At 38.1% G+C, this 20,730-nt stretch overlaps 1 non-coding gene across 1 annotated transcript; it reads right to left on the minus strand.

The window, feature by feature from the left end:
* Nucleotides 1–1,400: 1,400 nt before the first annotated feature.
* Nucleotides 1,401–1,536, minus strand: LOC127683942 (small nucleolar RNA SNORA17). Its single transcript, XR_007977711.1, has one exon. It is a non-coding gene; the product is annotated as a small nucleolar RNA SNORA17 (small nucleolar RNA).
* Between the last annotated feature and the right edge of the window lie 19,194 nt (nucleotides 1,537–20,730).

The following is a 20,730-nucleotide window of genomic DNA, read 5'->3' on the forward strand; positions in this document are numbered from 1 at the left end:
AAGGCATGGGTCATCTTGGGCATAATCTGTCCACCTAGGCCTGTGTGGTGCCAGACAGGTGTTCATCTTAGGCTAGGTCCTTGTCAGGACCCAAGGCATCTGTCTTGTGGTCATCTCTGGCTTACTCCTTGTCTGGCCTGCAGGAGTGGTGCCTTGCTAGGGTCCTCTGTCTCAGCCTGACTCCTACCCCAAGAGTGAGGCTCTGGCTTGTTCCAGTCCTTGAAGCCCATGCGGGCCTTCCTGACCCTGGCATGGAGGTCATCTCAGATTCACTTTTTTCAGGGCTTGTAAAACTATTAATCATTCAGATGGTGTTTTGTGGGGTTTTTTTTTCCTTTTGGGGGGGGGATTTTTTTTTTTCGAGACAGGGTTTTTCTGTATAGCCCTGGCTGTATTGGAACTCACTCTGTAGACCAGGCTGTCCTCGAACTTAGAAATTCAGATATTGTTTTTTATATTTTATTTTATTTTTTATTTACATTGCAAATGATTTCCCCTTTTCTGGGTCCCCACTCCCCACAAGTCCCATAAGCCCTCTTCCGTCCCATTATTCTTCCATCCACCCCTTCCCACTTCCCTGTTCTGGAATACCCCTATACTCTTGCACTGAGTCTTTCCAGAACCAGGGGCCACTCCTCCATTCTTTTTGGACATCATTTAATTTGTGGATTATGTCCTGGATATTCAAAGTTTCTAGGCTAATATCCACTTATCAGTGAGTACATACCATGATTGATCTTTTGAGACTGGGTTATCTCACTTAGTATGATGTTCTCCAGCTCCATCCATTTGTCTAAGAATTTCATGAATACATTGTTTCTAATGGCTGAATAGTACTCCATTGTGTAAATATACCACATTTTTTGTATCCATTCCTCTGTTGAAGGACATCTAGGTTCTTTCCAGCTTCTGGCTACTACAAATAGGGCTGCTATGAACATAGTGGAGCATGTGTCCTTATTGCATGCTGAAGAATCCTCTGGATATATGCCCAGTAGTGGTATAACAGGGTCCTCAGGAAGTGACATGCCCAGTTTTCTGAGGAACCACCAGACTGATTTCCAGAGTGGTTGCACCATCTTGCAATCCCACCAACAGTGGAGGAGTGTTCCTCTTTCTCCACATCCTCGCCAACACCTGCTGTCTCCTGAGTTTTTGACCTTAGCTATTCTGACTGGTGTGAGGTGAAATCTCAGGGTTGTTTTGATTTGCATTTCCCTAATGATTAATGATGTTGAACATTTCTTAAGGTGTTTCTCAGCTCTCCGAAGTTCTTCATGTAAAAATTCTTTGTTTAGCTCCGTACCCCACTTTTTAATGGGGTTATTTGGATCTCTGGGTTCTACTTTCTTGAGTTCTTTGTATATATTAGATATTAGCCCTCTGTCGGATATAGGGTTGGTGAAGATTCTTTCCCAGTCTGTTGGTTGACGTTTAGGTCAGAACACTAAGCAAAGACATAGCCTCTCACCTCTCTGCCACTTACTGATGAAAGTGTGACACAGAAGCCACTCCTGCAAAACCTCTAGAGTTAGGGACATTATTATTCTAAGTAACCAAATTGAATTTCTTGAACTGCAAATTGCTTGCACTTGACCAGTTACTTTAAATATATGGTAGTGACATAGGTTTATAAAATGTGAACTTTTTTCATATAAGTTTCCTTGGCCAATATATAAATATTTCCTTATCCCATCAAAATAATTCTTGTGGCTTGATAAATATTATCTCCTGTGCTAGTTTCAGCATCTCATGCACCAAATATAAAATGATACAGACAAGATTCATCTACCCCTTACCTCCACAGAGATCACATGCTCACTTGGGAGCTGGTCCATAGTTTAAGAGAAAAATATGTATGAAGACGCTATCATAATGAAACATATTTCTCTGTGTGCTAACTTAAAGTGCTAATAAAAACATTTTTTACTTTGTTGTATCTCTAGAAATCCTATGATATTCTGTATCAGCGAAGTTTTCTTTTCTTTTTCTTTCTTTTTATCTTTTCTTTCTCTTTTAGGAGGGGAACTGAGAAAAGACTAAGGGTAGGACATTTTAAAATGAGAACTGAGAACTGATTGATAGTAAGAAAAATATGGAACTAAAACACACACACACACACACACACTTAAACAAAAAGCAACATGCAAGCTGAATTTCTCTCGTTCTGAGAGCAGCTGGCATCTGTCCAGGCTGTTCTCTGTAGTTTCCCTTCAGCTCTCTGCCACCTTTTCTCAGCCTCTCCCTCTTCAGGCAACCTTTTAAGTTAGTTTGTTTCAGTTACTTTTCATGATTGCTCTCTACAGATAATAATACAATAAATAATTCAATACATCCCATCATTTCAACTATGATGAAACTTTTCTGTCTTCTCTCTTAATAACAGAGTCTGTCTGGCATCACTTGGCAAAGACTCTTGCGGTAGAATACCTGAGTTTGAAAACTGGTGCCCCCACTTAGAACTTAGCAAGTCTGGACAAACTACATCACATGGTCTTGCTGTATTACTTAGCTCCACTGTCATTGCTGTCTATCCTGTACTTGAAGGATAAACATTGTCCTACTATCTTGTTGTGTGTAAGTTAAAATGATCCAGTCCTTGTGATATAGCTACTATAATATCAGGAAAAAGTAAAAAGCAAAGTAGTATCTTTAGGCTTATTCTTTGAAAACAGGTTTATGCATACCAATTATCTCCATTAAAATGTTCTATAGGAAACTTCAAGTTAATATAGTCAATCTTAAATATTAGTTTTCTTTCTTAAAGTGTCAGTTTAAGCGAATGGCTTCACTGCCACCTAATTTTGATTGTCTAATCTTTCACAATTATTCAATCTCCACAACCTGCTGGAAAAATTCACCTGGGATTATTTCCTGTAGCTTATTTCTATTGAGTCATTCACTCATTCATTCTGATTTTAATTATCTCTTAATTGAGTGATTATATTGTCCACCTCAATGGGTTCTGGCTTTATGGCCATGAAGCATATCTATCTGTGGACATACAGGGATTTTAACATAAAGGGGAGAAATTACAAGAATTCCCACTTTAGTTTCTTACTACAACAATCCATCATGTAGATTGATACAATTTGTAACAATTGTTACAAATTGGTCCAATCCCAACTTTTTATACTACGTTCAGTATATCACATTAACTAATGTAATTATTAGACACAGACAATAACCCTTATCCTAGCCTAATAATAAATAATGGGGAAAAAAGAAAAAAAACAGGATAAACTATATAAAGAGAAAATGTGATTGTATACTTAGAAAAATCTAAAAGGTATAATAATATAACAAATAATACAAGCATAAGATAAAATGACCGGTGTTTAAATGTTTAAGATCAAGTATGCATGCATATATTCATGCCTAAACAACAAAATATGTAATTAAAATATAGACACACATGCAAAAAACTAGAGAAAATGTGTAATAGAAGAATACCTGACAGTTTTCATTCAAGAAGAAAACAGAATAAACAAGCACTTTGGAATAAATGTACCAAGAAATGTTCACTATTTATATAAAGAAATCCAGAAAATGATTTAGAGAGAACTAGACATAAATTAATGGGAAGATGGACCATAAAGAGGGAGAGAACAATAACAATATAATAACTACTTTAATATATTTTTAAATTTATCTTGACCCTGATAAAATGCCTATAAGGATTTTTCTAATAAAAAACTTGCCTAGGAAAATTCATTAGATTCTTTGAAAAGTACTAAGAATATTTAAATGAATCCTGAAGAAGAAGAACAACAACAGCAAAGAAAAAGCAAGAAAGACCAGGTTAAAAAAAATATTTGAAGCACCATAAAACATAATCCAAGCACTGCTATTAGCATGTGAATGCTAATATAAACCAATGGAAACAAACGAAAATAAAGAAACAGATGCAATTGTAGGTGGAAATTCAGTGTGCAAGATGAGAGGCATTCTAAATCAGTGGGTGGAAGATGGACATTTAAATAAACCTTATAAATGGATATCCATATGGAGAAAGATAAAACTGGCTCTATCTCTTACATCACATGCCAGCAAACATTCCCAATGGATCAGATATTTAAATCAAGGGTTAAAAAAGGAATTGCATATGCATCACAAAAACATTTGTGAATTCTTTTATAATCTTAATTTAGGGAAGTATTCTTCAACATGATTAAAAAATCTAGATATTCAAAAGGAAGAAACAAGGAAAGGAAAGAGAGAAGAGAGAGACAGAGACAGAGAGAGATTTCAAGAGCTTTTCCCTATGGGACTCTAGTAATTCTGGAAATAACAACTGACAAGTAGAGCCAAACAAACAGTTAACCAAGTGAAAAAACAGTCTACAAAATGGGGAAAAACTTTGTAATCTGGCTGAAAATTAGTAACCAAAATATATTAAATCTAAACAAGTGATAAAATAAGCCAATCAATAAATAGTAAAATGAACAGACAATTCTCAAAAGATAAAATACAAGTAGTTAATAAACATATGAAACATTATTCACCCTCAGTTGTTTTGAAAGAATTGGCAGTATAGACCACATTGGAATCCTATCTTCGAGTCTGCATGAGATCTGCCCAGGATCTTCTAGCTTTCAGTGTTTAACAACAATGAATGTTGCTCAGGATATGGATGAAGAGCATCCTCATACCCAGCAGATAGGAATGTAAACTAGTTAACCACTGCAAAAGTCAATATGGGGCTATCTCAAAACATTGAAAATAGATGCACACATGACTGAGCAATATCATAGTAAATGTATACCATCAACAAGTTTTCAAAATTACACACGATAGGCTAGATACAATAGTTTTTAAAAATACTACCTATCCTTGTACCAATACCATGCAGTTTTTATCACTATACCTCTGTAGTAATGTTGGCACAGGGGAAATGTTCCTGAACAGAACACCAATAGCTTACGCTCTAAGATCAAGAATTGACAAATGGGACCTCATAAAATTTCAAAGTTTCTGTAAGGTAAAGGACACTGTCAAGCGGACAAGCGTCAACCAACAGATTGGGAAAGGATCTTCACCAACCCTAAATCCGAAAGAGGGCCAATATCCAATATATACAAAGAACTCAAGAAGTTAGACCCCAGAGAACCAAATAACCCTATTAAAATGGGGTACAGATGATTTCCCCTTTTCTAGCCCCCCCACTCCCCAAAAGTCCCATAAGCCCCCTTCTCTTCCCCTGCCCTCCCACGCACCCCTTCCCACTTTCCCGTTCTGGTTTTGCCGAATAATGTTTCACTGAGTCTTTCCAGAACCAAGGGCCACTCCTCCTTTCTTCTTGTACCTCATTTGATGTGTGGATTATGTTTTGGGTATTCCAGTTTTCTAGGTTAATAACCACTTATTAGTGAGTGCATACCATGATTCACCTTTTGAGTCTGGGTTACCTCACTTAGTATGATGTTCTCTAGCTCCATCCATTTGCCTAAGAATTTCATGAATCCATTGTTTCTAATGGCTGAATAGTACTCCATTGTGTAGATATACCACATTTTTTGCATCCACTCTTCTGTTGAGGGATACCTGGGTTCTTTCCAGCATCTGGCAATTATAAATAGGGCTGCTATGAACATAGTAGAACATGTATCCTTATTACATGGTGGGGAATCCTCTGGGTATATGCCCAGGAGTGGTATAGCAGGATCTTCTGGAAGTGAGGTGCCCAGTTTTCTGAGGAACCGCCAGACTGATTTCCAGAGTGGTTGTACCAATTTGCAACTCCACCAGCAGTGGAGGTGTGTTCCTCTTTCTCCACACCCTCTCCAACACCTGCTGTCTCCTGAAATTTTAATCTTAGCCATTATGACTGGAGTAAGATGAAATCTCAGGGTTGTTTTGATTTGCATTTCCCTAATGACTAATGGAGTTGAGCATTTTTTTCACTTTATTTTATTTTATTTTATTTTTAATTTTTTTATTCGATATAATTTATTTACATTTCAAATAATTTCCCCTGAAGAACTTCAGATGGCTGAGAAGCACCTTAAGAAATGTTCAACATCATTAATCATTAGGGAAATGCAAATCAAAACAACCCTGAAATTTCCCCTCATACCAGTCAGAATGGCTAAGGTTAAAAACTCAGGAGACAGCAGGTATTGGTGAGGATGTGGAGAAAGAGGAACACTCCTGCACTGCTGGTGGAATTGCAAGATGGTGCAACCACTTTGGAAATCAGTCTGGCGGTTCCTCACAAAACTGGACATGACACTTCCGGAGGACCCTGCTATACCTCTCCTGGGCATATATCCAGAGTATTCCCTGGCATGCAATAAGGACACATGCTCCACTATGTTCATAGCAGCTTTATTTATAATAGCCAGAAGCTGGAAATAACCCAGATGTCCCTCAATGGAGGAATGGATACAGAAAATGTGGTATATTTACACAATGGAATATTACTCAGCCATTAAAAACAATGAATTCATGAAATTCTTAGACAAATGGTTGGAATTAGAAAATGTCATCCTAAGTGAGGTAACATAATCACAAAAGAATACACATGGAATGCAATCACTAAAAAGTGGATATTAATTAGCCCAGAAGCTCTGAATTCTCAAGACACAATTAGCATATCAAATGATACCCAAGAGAGGTTCTGAAAAGAGTTGATCCAGCATTGTAGGGGAGTACCAGGACAGGGAAATGGGAGGGGGTTGATTGGGAAATAGGCGGAGAAAAGAGGGCTTTTGAGACTGATGGGGAGGGGAAACCAGGACAGGGGAAAGCATTTGGAATGTAAACAAAGAATATAGAAAATAAAAAAAAATAAAAATACTACCAATGGTATATTAATATAAAAATACACTGATCTCATTTTCATATATGTATATTATGCTACATAGAATACTTCTAAAAATAAAGAGGAAAGATGAATAATCTGCTCTTCATAAAATGTTTAGGAAGGTATGTGGAGATTTACCTTGAAGATATTCAGAATTGCTCTACCTTATGTATGAGCAATCAAACTTTTTCTGGGTGTTGATGATGTTCATGTATGTACATGTATGCATAAATCTGACTGATTCATGCCTGAGAGCTGCAGAAGGCTTCTCAGAGCATACAGAATACATTTCTGACTACTTAACACAACATTAATCCTGAAGGCTTTCAGACATCAGGATTCTGCCTAATGTGCCACTAGTCCCCAACTCCACATATGTACACATGATCACAATTTGTGATACAAATTTTAAAGAAAGTTTTTTCCCATACACATGCATGCTTTTACAAGTGAGTGTGTCTACCACACCAACCCTTTCTTTGCAAAACTCTGTGCTTCTCCAAGATTCAAGTTTTGAGCTTCTTTTGGGTCGCTACACCTTTAAATCCCAGGCTGAAAGCCCTCAGTTAAATCATTTCTCACCCAAATTTATCCTAGTCATAAAGAAGCAGACTAAATTTGTTGAATGCTGTAATTATTTGTCAAAACAGCTTCAGCAATTCCCTTTTCCTTTCAGGACAGATGTCAAGGGGAATGGAAGCTGGAAGGCAAGTTATTACAGGTTAATACAGACTGTTTATTTAATACTCACAGTATTGGCTATTAGTCAGGATTATTCAGGTTCAATGAGAGAGCTCTAACTTGAGTCAGCTCTAAAAACTGGCTATCTAATGGCTACTGAAAGCAAACCTTAGAAAGCAATTGGTCTCTGTTTCGGTTTCTCTTGGTCCTGTGTTCATGTGTATGTGGTACATGTGTGTGTGTGTGTGTGTGTGTGTGTGTGTGTGTGTGTGTCCCACTTATCTACCTGACTATTATTTCAGGCTGTCTTCACTGCCTTCATCTTAGACCTATAGTGAATCTCCATGAAACAACTATTGGTCAGGCTCCAATCTACTAATAGCTTGGGTTTATGTTTACATACTTTATCTCAACTAGCAAGCATAATTATTCACTTATAATTCTAGCTTTTTAATAAGAGAAATCCCATGAAAAATCTCTGCTTGTCTTGAATCATGTTTCACCTGTTTAGGTTAATTACCATGACTAAGAATATGGGGTATGCAATTCACCCTGGTCTAGCACTGCAGAGGGCCAGAGGACCCCATGCTCACAATAAGCCCTAGGGAACCCAGGAATGCTAAACACCCAAGCTTGTGTCTGCACTAATAGTCTGGTGATCTGCACTATCTGTCAATACAGACCACAATTGAATCCCGCCCCCAGACTCTGTGTTTATGTTTATTCTAGATTCTTCTTTCCTAGACCTTTGTCTTGAATATTCTCATTCAATAGAATCCATCCTTATTGGAGATGTCACATGTACTTTACAATAACCTGGATGAACTCTCTGTTATCTGTACTGTCAGGCCACTCCTAACCTCCACACTTTCATGCTTAATCTCAATTATTCCATCTAGACCCTTACCTTGACCATTGTCAATAGAACCCATCTTTATGGAAGAGGTAATATGTATTTTCTAAGGAGTTTCATGTAAATTCATCTTGAGCTTTGTTATTCACACAGGATTGACTTAATTATTATCAGGAAACTTTTTCCCCAAATCATGTTGCATTTAAATATATCTAAAATAAATTGCATGGTGTCAGGATCTAGAAGTCTGAATCAACACTGGCCATCTAGTCATGTTGAACCAGGTGGTAAGATGATGGATTGGAAGTTCCCATCACAATCACATGCTGAGGGTACAAGATGAGTAGTTTTCCAAGAAAACTAACTTTTAGGTATGCTGCAAAGGCACTATGTACCATGGATATGAAGATAAGAGAAAGATCAAATATTAGCTAGGATATGAAAGAATAATAATGTTTCTTTCTAACAAACAAATGTTAGAGTTTAAACACAAGATACCACAGGGACACATGCTCCACCATCTTCATAGCTGACTTATTTGTAATAGCCAGAAGTTGAAGAAAACCAAGATGTCCCTCAGTTTAAGAATGGATACAGAAAATGTGGTTCGTTTACACAATGGAATTCTATACAACTATTAAAAATGAGGTCATCATGAATTTTGCAGACAAATGAATGGAACTAAGAAATGTCCTCCTATGTAAGGTAATGCAGGTCCAAAAGGACATGCATGGTATGGACTCACTGTTAAGTGGATATTAGCCAAAAAGTACCCATGATACAACACACAGACCGTAAGAAGTTTAACAAGAAGGAAGGCCCAAGTGAGATTGCTTCAGTCCTACTTAGAAGGGGGAACAAAATAATCATGGAAAGCAGAGGGAGGGAGGGACATGGCTGGAAGACGGGAAGGAGAGGGGAAAGGGGACAGGGGACAGGGTCAGGTACACAGGAGAGAAGCCCAGAGGGTCAGAAGAATGAGTGAAAATAGCTGTGGGGCAGAGTGGGGGTGAGGGAAACCTCTAGAAAGTCCCAGAACCTGGAACGTGAGAGGCTCCCAGATATCAATGGAGATGACCTTAGCTGAAATACCCAACAGTGGGGAGATAGAACCTTAAGAAACCACCGTTAGTTGATAGACAGTTCTCCCAGTGGAGGGATAGAGTCACTAATATATCTTTAGTTTTTTGAGGCAGAATTGTTCTTTGTTCTTGTCTAAGAGAAATGCAGGGTTAAAACTGGAGCAGAAATCAAAGGAAACATCACCTAATGACCAGTCCAAACTGGGATCCTTCCCATGGATAGGCACCAAACCCTGACAGTATTACTGATGCCATGTTGTGCTTACAGACAGGAACATGGCTGTCATCTGAGAGGCTCTACCAGCAGCAGACTGAGACAGATGCAGACACTTGCAGCCAACCATTGGACTGAGGTTGGAGACCCCTATGGAAGAGTTAATGGAAGGATTGAAGGAACTGAAGGGGATGGCATCCACATAGGAAAACAAACAGTATCAACTAACCCTGATCCCTGGGAGCTCCCCAAGACTAAGCTACCAACCAAAGAGCAAACATGGACTCCCTGTGTTCCCTACCCCCAGGCATATGTGTAGCAATTTGTCTGGCCTCAGTGGAAAGGATGTGCCTAATTCTGTAGAGACTTGATGCTCCAGGGAAGGGAGTTAGGGTGTTGGTGAGATGGGTGGGGTGGGTGGGTAAGTAAGGGACTAGGTAGGTGGACACCTCAGAGGCAAAGGGAGGGGGAGGGGGTAAAAAATTCTTGGATGGTGGACTGGGAAAAGGAGCAACATTTGAATGTAAACAAATAAAATAATTTTAAAAGAATATGCGGTATTGCTTTCCTTGGTATGAACATTACTCAACATGTACAGGAGTCAATTCTATATGGTATGCTATGCATTATACTACTTTAAGTTTTTGATACTTCTGGAGATTAAATCTAAGGTATCTGTGTCTAGAGAAATATTTCATCACTGAGATATACTTTCTGGTCCAATTTAATTTTAATAATAAATATATAAAAGAATAGAAAAATATATTATAAATGAAAAATACAGCTTGTCCAGGGATCTCATTTGGATGTTTATATCTTTTACCTTCTAACTGTTCTTTAGACAAGGATTATCTAAAGAATACAGTTTCCTAACTGAAACCTCATTGGTTTGATGAATTGAGAGAGAGAGAGAGAGAGAGAGAGAGGAGAGAGAGAGAGAGAGAGACAGAGAGACAGAGAGACAGAGAGACAAAGAGAGACAGAGACAACTGAGAGGTAGGGGAGGGAAGGAGGAAGGGAGGAGGAGGAGGAAAGAGAAGGGAGGGAGAGGGAGGGAGAGAGGACAGAGAGGACACAGAGAGACACAGAGAGGGAGGGAGAGAGGGAAGGAAGCAGGAAGGGAGGATGGAGGGAGGGAGAAGGAGGGAGGCAGGGAGGGGAGGAAGGAAGGAGGGAGGGAGGGAGGGAGAGAGAGAGAGAGATGAGAGAGAGAGAGAGAGAGAGAGAGAGATGAGAGAGAGAGAGAGAGAGAGAGAATTCCCTTATCTGCTAATTGCTGCTCCAGGATTTTTCTGTGCGTGGGGAAAGACAGGAACAAGTGCTTCTAAAATGTTAGAGTCTCAACGAATTTTGCAATCACACTTTTTGAGCTGTTATGAACACTGTACCCCAAAATTGGACGGGCTGGCAAATTTCACCATCCAACTCTGGCACTGTGTGGCTGTCGTTGGGAAGCTCATCTGGGAAGCTCGTTTCCATGCTGCTGTGGTAGACCCAACAGGCAGCTTGCTTGTGCCTAGATTCACTTGGCTTGGATCACACAGATCTGAGTGCCCAGGTTGTTCAAGGAACTACCTAAGGAAAAGCGTTTGAAAAATAAAAGTAACTTAAGAAGCTCCCTCTTTATCAGAAATGTAGTATGAAAAGTGGTTCAGGGGAATTTTTAAGTGAATAGCCATTCTCAAACAAATTAAATTCACTGGAATAAAGATACACTTTTTTATTCAAGACTGTTTTCTGGTTTTTGTCTTATAATAAAGACTAATGAAATGTTATTTTAAAGTATAAAAGAACACTCCTTGGCTCACATTGCATAGATTCAATGCCCAATTCTGCCATGGACAAATTAATTAATATCCCCCAAGACTAGGTAGGCTCTTAGCCTGAAAAAAAATGGAATTGATAATTTCATTTATTCTGTGAGACTATTGTCGAAGAAGATAAAATGTAAGAAAGATGTTTATACCTTGAACATGGAAGATGTGTAAAATACATTATACTCATTGCTCTTATTACAGAATTAAAAAATAATGTTTCGGGGGTTGGGGATTTAGTTCACTGGTAGAGCACTTGCCTAACAAGCACAAGGCCCTGGGTTCGGTCCTCAGCTCTGGAAAAAAAAAAAAAGTAATGTTTCAGATGAAGGGTAAGCCCAGAGTCTGGTAGTATTTCTAGACTTAGCTTAAGCATTTTTCCATCTCTACTCAAGTATGATCCTTTACATGTCCATCTTATACTGAGTCACCCAGAAGGGTGTCACTGTGTGATCTTCAGGACTTGGGTTGCTATTAATCTCATGATTGACTTCTAGTAACAGGAACCTGCTCAGTTTTAATGCCTGTTGCAACCACAACCTTGGAATACAGTGATACTCACCACATCTGACTCTAGGTTTGGGATTATTATAGAATCTGTAATTTACTGTGCTCTTTCCTCTTGTTCTTACAACTTTACTTTGCAGTAGAGGAGTCACAAAGAGCACAGTAAATGGCTAGAGTTTCTTGCTTGTGTCTTCTGTTCTCCCCATAAGCCTGCAGTTATGATCCATTGCCAATGTGTCATCCACAGTGTACTCGGAGGTCACAACTGACTCTCTACCTAAGCTGTCCTCGAGGTTTTCCAGCTGCTCAAAGGGGTTTTCTATTAAAAGGAATCTCTGTTTATGCAGTGAGCCAACTCTACTAAAAAAAAAAAAAAGTGTGGGATTGTTTCTAAACCTACTTGCATTTAATAAGTATGGGAGACTAATCAAGGAAATGGAAGTATTTAGTCTTTAAGGGCAACCTATGTTGGCTCTTGTTTGAGTTTATGGGCTTAGCATGCAGCATTTAGAACCAAATCTGGAATTCAGTATCTATGTACTTTTCTAGTTTGTCAGCAGTGTTCCCAGGCTATCTAGATTCTCAGAGACTGCTCTGAATGCAGTGTGATTATCTGGTACACTGTGTGCTGTCTGACTCCAGTGTGTTACATAGATCGTTTTAAAGTGTAACTATTTTTTGGTAAGTGGAATAAACCTAGCCAAGTACCCATCAAACTTGCTGGCTACATGTTAAATACTCCGAGAGTTTTGATGACATCATGGTCTTCTGTTGTTCAGTTCGAAAATAAAGAAAGATACCTCGATGGTTTACTTCCTCCTTGCCAGTGCAGCAGACCAGAATCTGGGGACAGCACTGTTATTGGTGATCTGAATTGCCATTGGGAATATATGTATGAAGGAAATTTACTTATAATGATGACCACTCTGTCAATTTTTAAACTTCTTAGTACCAACTTAACTGCAGTTTTTGGCACATTGACAGTATTTTTCATCTTTTTTCCCCTATAAAATAGAGTTTTCTTTCCTTCCTCCCTCCTTCCCTCCCTCCCTCCTTCCCCCCTCTCTCCCTCCTTTCTTTCTTTCTTCCTTCCTTCCTTCCTCCTTCCTTCCTTCCTTTCCTTCCTTCTTCCTTCCTTTCTTCTTCTTTCTTCTTTCTTTCTTTCTTTCTTCTCTTTCTTTCTTTCTTTCTTTCTTTCCTATCTTTCTTTCTTTCTTCTTTCTTTCTTTCTTTCCCATCCTAAACACTGCCCCTGCCCTGGTCACCCTCACAGAGTTCCTCCATTCATCCAACCCTCCCCTTTTCTCTGAGAGACCTCTCCCCCTTCCCCGTGCACCCCCCCCCAACCCTGACACATCAAGTCTCTGCAGGATTGGACAAATCTTATCCCACGGAGGCCAGACAAGGCAGCCCAATTGTAAATTTTTCTTTCAATTTGCTTATGTAGTGGATTACATTGATGGATTTTCATATAGTGAACAATCCATGCATCTTGGGATGAAGCCTACTTGATCATGATGAATGACATTTTTGACGGGTTCTTGGATTCAGTTTGTGAGAATTTTATTGAGTGCTTTTGCATTGATGTTTATATGTGAAACTGGTCTGAAATTATCTTTCTTCCTCGAGATTTTGTGTGGTTTAGGTATCGGGATGATTGTGGCCTCATAGAATGAATTAGGTAGTGTTCCTTCTGCTTCTATTTTGTGAAATAATTTAAGGAGTATTGGTATTAGCTCTTCTTTGAAAGTCTGGTAGAACTCTAAGCTAAAATTGTCTGGTTCTAAGTTTGTATTAGTTGGGAGACTAAAGGATTTCCTTAGGGGTTATAAGGCTATTTAAATAGTTTACTTGATCTTGATTTAACTTTGGTAAATAGTATTTGTCTAGAAAAATCATTCATTTCATTAAGATTTTCCAATTTTGTCAAGTATTGGTTTTTGAAGTAAAAATTTTGGTTTTTTGGTTTTTGTTTTTTTAAATTTACTCATTGTCTGCTGTTTTGTCTCCCTTTTCATTTCTGATTTTGTTTATTTGAATACTGTCTCAATATCTTTTAGTTAATTTGGCTAATGGATTATTGATCTTGTTGATTTTTTTAAAGAAACAACTTCTGATTCTGATTCATATTGTTTTAATTCTTTGTAATTGTAGTATATCAATGATATAAGCATCCAGTTCAAATATCATAATTACAGATAATGATTTAGTACTAAGAATGTAATAGTAGTAGCCTTTAGGAATAAGTGAACTTACAGTGGAGATATGGAATTTTTTTTTTTTTTGCCTTTTGAATTCTTTTTATTTTTTTATTCGATATATTCTTTATTAACATTTCAAATGATTTCCCATTTTCTGGCTCCCCGCTCCCCAAAAGTCCCATAAGCCCTCTTTCCTCCCTCTGTTCCCCCATCCACCCCTTCCCACTTCCCTGTTCTGGTATTCCCCTATACTGCTGCACCGAGTCTTTCCAGAACCAGGGGCCACTCCTCCGTTCTTCTTGGACATCATTTAATATGTGGATTATGTCTTGGGTATTCAAAGTTTCTAGGCTAATATCCACTTATCAGTGAGTACATAACATGATTAATCTTTTGAGATTGGGTTACCTCACTTAGATATGGAATGTACCCAGCTCAATATCAGTGTCAAAAATGCAGGTATGTAGGATTTACATTTGCTTCTGGATGTCACATGAAAGGACCTTGCCAGGCATACCCAGTCAAAACATTGCTCTTTCCTTTTCTGTTCTCTAAATTCTACTGTACCCTCTTTCCTATTGGCTCCTGAAGATTTAGCTTTCTTGTCCCTTGCCTAAGCTTTGAATTTCCCTCATTACCCTGTTACAAGAGCATCGGAGAATTATTAAAGAAGCTTTGCTCCACTCCCAAGATGTCCAGTAAAATGTCCCTGGAATATGGAGCCTTGTTAACAGGGAATCATTCTCAGTATAACATGATGCAACAGCTATGGTCTCTCTTATCTAGTAATCCTGTCTTCCTTTTCTTACTGGCTTCCTCTGTGGTTTTGTCCACCATCTTCCCTGCTGTCATGATGGGTCATTTAGCTTACTTTGTCTGGAAGAGTAATTTTCTTATTAGGGCTTGAACTGAAAGCAGATTTCCCTCATTGAACAGAAATGAGAATGTTTGACAGTATGTAATACCTTAGGTTATGCACTTTTGGAACAGTTCAGAGTTTCACTGTTTAACTGGTTGCTGCCCAATATTATGTAGACAGCATAGCATAGGACTTAATTCTTTTGTACTGAAACTTTTTTTTAAATTACCTGAGGTGAGGCATTTTGAATTTTTCTTGATATGATATATTTTCTTAAATAATAAGAATAATGATGATCTTGATGAGGATGACAATATTATATCACATCAACAATCAAGATTTGCTTATGGGCATATACTCAGAGGATTCCCCACCATGTAATAAGGATACATGCTCTACTATGTTCATAGCAGTCCTATTTATAATTGCCAGATGCTGGAAAGAACCCAGGTATCCCTCAACAGAAGAGTGGATGCAAAAAATGTGGTATATCTACACAATGGAGTACTATTCAACCATTAGAAACAATGAATTCATGAAATTCTTAGACAAATGGATAGAGCTAGAGAACATCATACTAAGTGAGGTAACCCAGACTCAAAAGGTGAATCATGGTATGCACTCACTAATAAGTGGATATTAACCTAGAAAACTGGAATACCCAAAACATAATCCACACATCAAATGAGGTACAAGAAGAAAGGAAGAGTGGCCCCTTGTTCTGGAAAGACTCAGTGAAGCAGTATTCGGCAAAACCAGAACGGGGAAGTGGGAAGGGGTGGGTGGGAGGACAGGGGAAGAGAAGGGGGCTTACGGGACTTTTGGGGAGTGGGGGGCTAGAAAAGGGGAAATCATTTGAAATGTAAATAAAAAATTATATCGAATAAAAAAAAGATTTGCTTATGACTATTTGTTTACCAGACTTCCTATTTTACTTCAACCATTTCTATGTTTTAAAAGAGTCAAAATTTCACTTTGTTAATCAAAGGATTCTCTCATTATTTGGGGCAATGTAGATTTATAAAATATGACTTCCAGATTAAAGAGGCCTACTTTTAATCTTGCCTAGAGAAATTCCATTCTCAAGGTGCTTCTATTTTATATACATATTTTTGGATCCAGAGACAATAGAAATTCTTCTTACTTAGAAAGAAAGAAAGAATATTAACTATGTTTAGCCAGCTGGTTCACTATGAAACTATTGATATTTAAAAAACCATTAAGATAGAAGAAATTAGAAGTTCTGGGAAGTCCAGTGGCATATTCAAATTCTGCATTCTTTAGAAAAATTTTGGCTCTCTTACTCTTTTTAAAGAATACTTTAAAGATTTGGGGGTTGACTCTTCTTATCTAAATTATACAAAAACCAACCAGTCTCTGATGGAAACAATCATATTATATTATAAACATGTTGGTTTTGTTTATTATTCCAGGTTCTCTAATAAACCAAAATAGATATATTAAATATGTGTGTGCACACATGTATGTGTGAATTATCACATGCAAACATGCCTATAGGTTAGTTGATCTAGGTAATCCCCTAGTATGCCCAGGGGGTTGACCCATGGGTGATTATACCTTCTGTTTTAGTTAGGGTTACTGCTGTGAACCTTGGCAACTCTTGTAAGGACAACATTTAACTGGAGCAGGCCTATAGCTTCAGTCTATTATCAAGGCACAGCAGCATCCAGGCAAGCATGGTACAGGAAGAGCTGAGAGTCCTACATCTTTATCTGAAGGCTGCTAGCTTCCAGGCAGCTAGGACTAGGGCATTAAAACCCATGTCCACAGCCCACAGTGACACATCTAATCCAATAAGGCCTCCCTTCCTCCAACAAGACCAAACCTCCTAATAGTGCCAGTCCCTGAGCTAAGCATATGCAAATCATCATATTCTCTAATGTTGATGAGTATTAACCATGCTATTTAATCCTCTGTGAAGTAATGAGTATTATTAATATAGCATTTTTTTTAATTCTTAAACTAAGCCATGGTATCACCTCAGCAGCCAAACTTTAATCATTATACCCATTGTCAACACTGTATATTTTTAAAGATGTAAAACCCAGAGAAAAATGCAAACTGAATTAATAATTGTATAAAAGGAACCTTTTCAATAATTATAACTACCTCCAATATTGCAGAGTCCAAGGTCTAAAAAGGCCTTCAATATGTAAAGATGAGATAGAAGGAAAAGGCATCCTATTTGGAAAAAGAATGCTGCAGCTGTTTTTCCTACTTTGAAACAAGAGGTACTATGAAAACATCTCACGTGGCAAACACCAGACTACTAGAATATATTGTCTTTCATATGGGATCAGTTATTCTATTCCTAAGACAGATGATATATTATAGGTCTGGCCTTGGATGACCAGAAAAGAGCTCTTCATCTCTGCCAGGCAAGTAATCTCTGGCTGGCAGGCTAGTAATGACACTAACACAGAGCACACCATTGTGGAGCGTTAAAAATATGTACCTGTTCTGTATCCAGGTTCTGTATCCTCAGCAATATCTTTATTTCACAGAATCAGGGGACAGTCCTGGATTAAGGCTACTGCTCTTCTCTTCTCATGGTCCACTGGACATAGCCTTGCAGAAACGAGGCCCAAGGAATGACAGGACATGTCTGAGCAGAGTGGGGAAATTTCAAGAATCACTGCCTAGAGCTACTTTACAAAGAATGTCCTAACAAAACACGGGATTACATGTTATTTAGACATAATTAAGAAATCTAAACAAATATTTTTAACCTAAAGTAAATAATTAGCAATTATTTTACTCAAAATATAGTTCATTTTTTGGAATACACACACACACACACACACACACATACACACACACACACACACACACACACACACACACACACGCATGTGTGTGTGTGTATTCCAAATTTTCCTAAATTCTACATTTTAAAATTTCATTGTAATTGTGGGTTCTATGCTGTCTATTGGCTCTATTGAGAAATAATTAAGAAGACATGATTCAGAAGTCTTGCTGAAGTTTCATACAGGTTTATGCATTCATTATCTAGTCCTGAGAAGTAATGTAATATCTGCGGTTGATGGTGATGAAGATCCTACATCAAATCTGCTCGCCTCCCTTGCTGAAGTGAAGTATTCCAGTAATTTTGTGAGATGCAGTCTCCAGAGAACTTCAGTTCAGCACACGGCTTTGTCATTGCTGGACTACCGGCTTGGCCAGCTACCATCACACATAACACCCTTCAGATACTTTAAAGATCCAGAAGTTGTCTGGGAATCTTCAGAGAACCCAAGAATATTTAGAATTCAGACATGGATGGTGGACAGGGTACAGTGGGGCAGTTGCTTTCAACTATGAAGACAGAATCAGGGGGTCTATGTTTGAAGAGATTTAGAGATGCTACCCTGAAATATGTCACTGCAATAAGAATAACTTTAAGCTATAGTTATCAGAAAAAAAAAAACAGGAGGTAAACATATGCTGTGCCAAAAGGTATATGTAAGGCTGATGTGAGAGAGAGAGAGAGAGAGAGAGAGAGAGAGAGAGAGAGAGAGGAAGACAAGACTCCAAGAAACCAGCAAGCAGTTCCCAGAGAAGAGGCTGTGCCACTGAGATAGGTTTAGGCGCTTCAGCCAGTTCCAGCCCACTTCAGGTTGTCCTGGAACTTGCTCTGTAGACCAGTCTGGTCTCACAGAGATCTACCTGCTTCTCCCTTCCAAATGTTGGGATTAAAAGCTGGACAACCACTGCACAGCTGTGCAATCAGTTGTTTGAACCCAGGACTTAAAAGCTAGCACAAGCAGAGATGGGCTAGCGTGGCAGTTTTCCTATTATACTTGAAGGGAAAGTCATTGTGTTTCCTCATGCAGATACCTGTGCAGCCTCACAGCAGATGGGGGGAGGGGTGGGAGGTGGAGCTCCTGTTACCTTGGTTACCACATGGTGTTTTTCTTGAAGCAAGCCAGTTCTATAAAGCATCATGGATTATTAGGAGTTAGAATTGTGACTCAGATTACAGTTCATTGTAGTCCAATTCCTAAACGGCGGAAAGTGTCTCTAACACAGAGGAAAATAAATAACCTTTGCTGTCTTACATGTTTATGTTTCTGTTATTTAATAGATTTGGGGGCAGGGGAAATAATTCAGTCAAGTGCTTGCTAAGAAGCATGAGGCTCTGAGTCCTATGACTTTCAGCACCACTCACATACACACAATTGCACATGCAACACACCTTTCCCCACATGCATTGTCACGCAAAGCCACATGTATAAAACTTATATATATATATATATAAAATTGTAGGCTTTATTCAATGGTAATAACACTGAAATTAAGTGACTATACTTAATAAATCAATGCATAGACATTCAGAAAATTCTTTAACCAGGACCTTCTAGTGGATGCTGGTGGGTTTTGTTTTGTTTTGTTTACATTTTTTGCCTGTGTATGTGTTCTGGACGATGAATTGGAAATCTCTTTTACATGTAATTTTTCAAAAGCCCTTACAGGTCTTCCTAAGATAACTTTGAATTCTTCTTCTTTTTTTATTTTGAATTCTTCTGTTTTATAAAACATATTCACTTTTCAACGTCTAAGGTACACATTCACATTTCCTTCCAGAAACTCTGTATGAATATTCACCCTAGCAGTAGTGAAGACTCTTTTACAAGACATCAGCTTCACTAATATATATCTGTCTTCTCATTTCTCCTAACAAATATCTGCCAAAGTCAGGGAAGGTAGAAAGAGAATATGAGAAATAGCCTCAGAAATGCTGCATGAGACTGGGCTCTTATCAGTTTTCACTTTGTACATTTAATATATCCTGTGACGTGCTTCAAGACATTCTTCAAAATTCAATATTAATTTCTCTCTGTCCACATCTTTTTCTTGCATATGTGACCGGGAGAGAAGCTATTGAGTCTAATGTATGCCAATGTCTCTCTGCTTCCCTTGAGTTATTTCATAGCTCCTGCTTTAATAGGCAGGAGACAGTCAGGAAATAATGATTCAGCTCTTTTCCAAAGATTTCACAACTCCATATTCAATTTGAAAAAGAAAGTTTATTAAAGTTATGATATTTTGAAGTTTTTAATATCGGTGCCTATGGAAAGCTTGGGCTTAAACCCAACTACTGAGCTCCCAGGATTCCGTTGTGCAAGTTAGATGAATTACCCATAGGATTTGACCTTGTGAATTATGGTAAAATATAACTGTTAACTAAAATGTCAGCCATGATTTTCAGTTTGAAAAATCAGTGAGGAGCTCTTCACTGAATAAAATCTTGCTTATCTTACCACCTGGGTCATGAACATGAAGGATATTACTAAAATTCAAAGCATATAAGGGCAATATGGTGTTCTATTTAGAATTTATTCACTTAATGAATCACGGTGATGGATTTGCTAATAGTGAACTGTGAGATGCCATAAATTTTAAAATATAAAGATGAATGGGTGAAATTATATTACTGGAATACATTTAAATTTTAAGTACTTATTCCTAAGTAAAAGAAACTGCTGTCTTGGGAAAGCTAGCTAGGATACAAAACACTTAAAATGTTAACTGTAGCTGTACAAGCCAGGCACTGGCTGTTGAGCAGGGTAGAAAAGTTTTCAAACAGCAGGAGTAGTAGGGACCAGAGAAAAAACTTTCTTTTCAAGAGGGGAAGGGAAAATGTAAATACAAATTATTATAGTTAGTCATGAATTTTTATGTGTTAAAAGAGA

This window comes from Apodemus sylvaticus, chromosome 4, assembly GCF_947179515.1.
Source record: "Apodemus sylvaticus chromosome 4, mApoSyl1.1, whole genome shotgun sequence".
Classification (NCBI taxonomy): domain Eukaryota; kingdom Metazoa; phylum Chordata; class Mammalia; order Rodentia; family Muridae; genus Apodemus; species Apodemus sylvaticus.